Source organism: Silene latifolia, chromosome 5 (assembly GCF_048544455.1).
Source record: "Silene latifolia isolate original U9 population chromosome 5, ASM4854445v1, whole genome shotgun sequence".
In the NCBI taxonomy this organism is placed as follows: Eukaryota; Viridiplantae; Streptophyta; class Magnoliopsida; order Caryophyllales; family Caryophyllaceae; genus Silene; species Silene latifolia.
In genome coordinates, this window is record NC_133530.1 from 76,986,947 (window position 1) to 76,992,335 (window position 5,389).

Below are 5,389 nucleotides of genomic sequence, written 5' to 3' on the forward strand. Positions count from 1 at the left end.
GTGCTCCCTTCATTAAGGTGCTCTAAGAAAAGCCGAGTCGACCTACGGTTCTTTGATGCTGAATTGTGTCTCCCTGCATTCATTCATATTTGTTAATACCTTGTGACAATAATTTGAAAAAGACAACAGGAAAAGGGGAAAAGAGAGACTTACATTCTCATCAATTAGGATGAGTTCTACACCTTTCACGTCCTGGGGATTTGTCTCCGACTTTCTGTATCACAATCTCATCACCCGAACAGTTAATTGCTCCGTCCTTGATGTTTCTTTTGTGATGCTCGAAATTGGAATGCTCTGGATGTGTGCCATAATCTCAAGTTTTTTACTGAATTTGTTATATTGAGTTTCTGTGAAAATCTCAATAATTGCAATCCTATAAATACTAAAATACCAACCCTTGTAAACCCTAAACCCCCCACTACTTCCATTACCCATGAACCCCACTTCTTGAAACTGCTGTAACTGCTGCCATTCCATATTTAACTGCATATGCTCTAATTTCAGAATATGCTGATTATTTTAATTTTATGCAGTTTCGGATTTCATGGTTGGACGGTCCAAGTGTATATATTATGATGATAACAACGTTGCCTAAAATTCGTACTTGTTGAAGTAGAAATTACTCGGTAGTTTATCATTGCCATCTTCCGAATTCGGAGTGCGAGGCTGATACTTAAATTGCCAGAATTTTTGCTCCAAGTACATAATCCTCGGTGATGAACGGCTTTCTATACAGATCTGGGAGGATTAATTTTCCAAAAAACATATTTTAAAGTGTTTCGACTTTTCGTATCGTTTTTAAATTTTTTTTATTAAAATCTGAAAAAAATCCGTGCATAAGTTTTATTTCACGGGTATACTACTTTAATTTTAATTAATCTTAATTCACAACCCGTGCAGTATTGTGAATTAAGTCCCAAAAAACCGTGCAAAGATTGTAAATTATTTTAAAAAATTTTATTACTAAAAATTTAATATAATTTTTACATCACTCGTAATTTAAATGAACATTTATTTGTTTAATTTTGAGAGTAAAAAAAAAAATTAAAAATAGCTTGTACTGATTAACTCGGTGTGCGTGACATCAGATGCCGAGTTTTATATTCCAAGTTCATTTCTCGTAATTATTTATATTTTAAAAAAAATACTCGTTCACTTTGTATTTTTAAAAATCATGTTTTCAATTAATTTTTTGCACAAGGCAAAATCGTTAATAACAAAAATACTTGTTATTTATTTTGTAATTCATCTCGATGTATTTTCGATTCCTATATAAGCGATATTTTTTCCTGAAATTTTGTATTTTTGTTATTTAATTTTAGTATAGTAATTATGTAATTCAATTACGGTAACTCGCTTTTGTAATTAATTATGCGTAATTATTATTCAATTTCTATATAATTTTATCATAATGTTAAATTCAAGATGTATTTTCGATTCCTATATAAGCGATATTTTTTCCTGAAATTTTGTATTTTTGTTATTTAATTTTAGTATAGTAATTATGTAATTCAATTACGGTAACTCGCTTTTGTAATTAATTATGCGTAATTATTATTCAATTTCTATAAAATTTTATCATTTTATCATAATGTTAAATTCAAGATGTATTCCGTAAGACGACTTTATAGATTTTGTAGTGAGACGGATTTTAGCACATGCTTTGAAAGACGCATATCTCAGTAATTAAATACGTTGCGTGCACATGGGTCCCACCATAATGTCAATTTTCGAAAAAAAAAAGAAAAAAGAAAATGCAATAATGACGTGGCGCGTCCTCTGCTCAGTATTGTCTTCTGCTTTTATAAAGAGTAGATTCCCACAATAATTCTACTTCTCACACCTAATAAGTCAAATATTTCCTCCAATTTTCCATTATTACTTGAAAATTTTCTATTCCCGATTCGGTTTCTAAAGAGTGAACCTAGAAATAAAATTTCGTAATACCAAGTTTTTCTTATATTATTTTATTTTAGTTTTACTCATCTCGCACCCTAAAAGTTATCTTTTTACCCTTTAATAACTAAAACCCCATATACCATCCACTACCTTCCTTTTCTCTCATTTTCGATTTTGATTTTCAAATTTTAAAAAAACCGCTTCAAAAAGAATGAACCAATTTCATCATCATATTGTAGTTGTAGTTTTTTTTTCTTTGGTTTTGTTTTTGGAAGGCTTTTTTCTCGGTTTAAGGTTTTACGGGAACGATAGTTTGAGGTTGGACAATAATTTAAATGAAGAGGTGTGAGGACAATAATTATAATGAAGAGATCACAGGACAATAATCCTATATTTCAAATTTTCAATGCAGTTAAAATGCTGAAAGTGTACCGTGATCAAAAATGGCAATGCACGACTCATGCTCTCATGCATTTATAGACTACTAACCGGTGAATACTGAATAGTACTTGTACAATTGTACCTAACTAGGCTGAAAGCTTCTACCTTGCTGAAGACCGCGCTTAATTTGACGTTTCTAATCGTCATTTTTGTTTCTAATTTAATCGTAGTTGTTTATTAATTATCGTAAAATGGGTCACTGTAACTTATTTTTTTTAATTATCTATAAAAATTAGTTTAGAGAGGGTTTAAGAGTGAAATGCAAAGTTAAAAAGTGAAATGAACATTAGGAACCAGATGAGTAATATAGAGGCGGTCTTTAGCAATTTTGTCCATTATACACCGTAATATCTTTCCTAGTACCATAATAATGCAAAAAAAACTTGGGTAACTCAGTCTTTCGGTACCACTTTTATACTCCATTTCATCCAGTCCAAAGGTAACATAGATCCACTTTTTGTGAGAGAAAAAGTGAATCCATGTTACCTTTGGAGTGGATGGGAGGGAGTATGTTTTTGATCTTTTTACTGTTTATTACGACTTAAAATGACTTAAATTTCTTATTTATTTTCATAATAAACGTACTTATCTTGACTTTAACCGTGATTCGCACATTTTTATTATAACATTATTATTTTTTCTTTAAATTATAAAATCGTGTCACAGTAAATTTATTGTAAAACCGTTTCAAAATCATTTTGTATCAATCCTTGATCATTTATCTTCTATACTAATACCATAGGATTTGCACTTTAGTGTAAATATTAAATACACTCTTTGTATACATCTTTAGTCTATACTATTTGTTGCACCGCGCCGGATGCCCCAATTTGGTGAAATGCTAAATAGAAGCAAGTCGGTAGTGTATCAATAAAAACGTGCCTTGGTCTTTTATATTTAAATATGTGGAATGAGCATAGTTTTCATTACAAAATTCGAGTAAATACTTTACAATACCATCTCTAATGCAAAAATAATGATTCACAAGTGAATGACTAATTTTAATAAAAAGGGGGTAGAGTTACACTGGCACAAAGGCATAGGACATTTTTTTTTCAAACAGACTAAAAGACCGAGAATACAACACCAAAACAACTACACAAACGCCGATGACAGATATAAGTCTCATGCCACAGTGACACGCCTTGGAAAAACTTCAGAAATAAAACCGCGGAAGGCGACGTCGATGGCTAAAGTGCATTCACATCTGTATCAGTGATGCAGGTGTCTCTCTTGCATTCAACAATCTACTCCTTTAAACATCAAAGCATATTTGATTAAGCTCTTTAAATACATGAGTGCTACAAAATGTAATGAACCAACCTTTGGCAAATTTGAAAAAGGCAAATAAATGGCGTAATAATAAGAATGCTGGCATTTATCTAATGTGTATCTAATGTGTATGCTCCACAATTTATCTATGACTTTGAGAGTTATAAGTTAAGCAACTACTTTATTCCTTTACGCTTCATTATGATAGTGGCTATGTACTTACCCTGGTGCAAATCCTGCTGCAACTCCAGCTCAGTCGGTTGTCTCGAACCATCTCCTACTTAAGTTCCAGCACCATATGGGCTCTCACCTTTTACATTCTCTATCTCGAACATTCCAGCTCAGTCAAACTATAAGGAGCATCATAGAGAATTAAGTAACTCGGAACGACAGTCCGAAAGCAGAGAAAAAAACGTACGCGTGTAAAATTGATTACTTGCGCTGTGCTCTCCTGTCCGCCACCTTGAGATCCAGTCCTAAAGAACAGACATGCAGGCTTTCCTCAAAGCTGGTGAGTTCTCCACAGTCCACCAGTAGCATCCAGAAAAGCCTTGAACTGAGCCAGCCATCATTCCGAATCTTGTGGGAAAGCCGAAAATAAATCCATCGGCGTCGACAAGCTCATTTGGGGTTTTGAAGGGGACATTTCTATTTAGTGGTACACTCATCTTACCAAGCACCTCATCCGAAAAAATCTCAGGTACTTGCACTGTATACATCATATAATTATATTTTCTGTGGGAATTAAGTCTTCTACGTCGGTTTGGAAACAAGATCTTGTAAAATCAGCCATTAAGAAAACTAATATGGTCACATATTGTGTAGTTGCACAATAACGTTCATGTAAGGTTGTCTTACAGAAATATTAGTAAGCGGTTGGACGTAAAAAAAAAGAGTAAATAAAAGTTACGAGTATCTTTTAGTAAATAGTACGGGTAAAAGCTAATGTTTACCTGCCAGAGTTTAGCCTCAACGCCCTCCACAGAAGCCAAAGAAGCAGCTCCTTTCTGAATCTCTTCTGCTAGTTGTTGTACATGTCTGTACATGGAATATAATAGTACCTGAAACAAGAATTAAGTTACGTTATAAGTCATAACCCCCTCAAAGTGTCATACTCGTATAATATACGATGTCAAAAATAAGTATTTCCAACTTTTCACTTACAAGTATAAGCCAAAATCACTCCCTCCTTCGATCTGAATGACATTGAATGACGTGCAATATCTTCCACAGAAGACCAACAACAACTATCCTTTATAACATGTTTGTGATGGGTGTTGTCATCTTAAACTGACTCTACATATCAATGCTACAACACTTTCCGAGAGAAACTCGACGAGAATATGACATTCTTCGACTCTTGTGCGAGACACTCTCGCGCGTGAGAACAACTAATCCTTATGTATGTACCTTATTCAACTATAGGATTAATGGGGTGGTCTCACATGTTGGAGTGTAAGACCCTCTTGCGTAATAAGCAAAAGTAAAGCACGTTGCCAAGCATGTAATATGAAATAGCATCCAACTTACCAGAGGCATAACCAGCAGCAAAAAGCAGCATTGTACAAGAACATCTGTTACATGGCTTAAACTGATGGAATCTCGTAGACTCCATTCTCCCTTTTTTGCCATATCATAAGTGATTCCATTTGCTTGTGTTCCTCTGAACTAACTGTTTAATCATGAAGTGCTGCCATTTATTTGTTGGAGTATTTTTTTTTTTTTTGCCATCATCTGTGATTCCATTTGCTTCTAGTGAAATATTCTACGACACTAA

General features: G+C 33.6%; 1 pseudogene; it reads right to left on the bottom strand.

Moving 5' to 3' along the window:
- Window positions 1–219: 219 nt before the first annotated feature.
- LOC141655573 (NAD(P)H dehydrogenase (quinone) FQR1-like) lies at window positions 220–4,658 on the bottom strand (annotated as a pseudogene).
- Window positions 4,659–5,389: the final 731 nt, after the last annotated feature.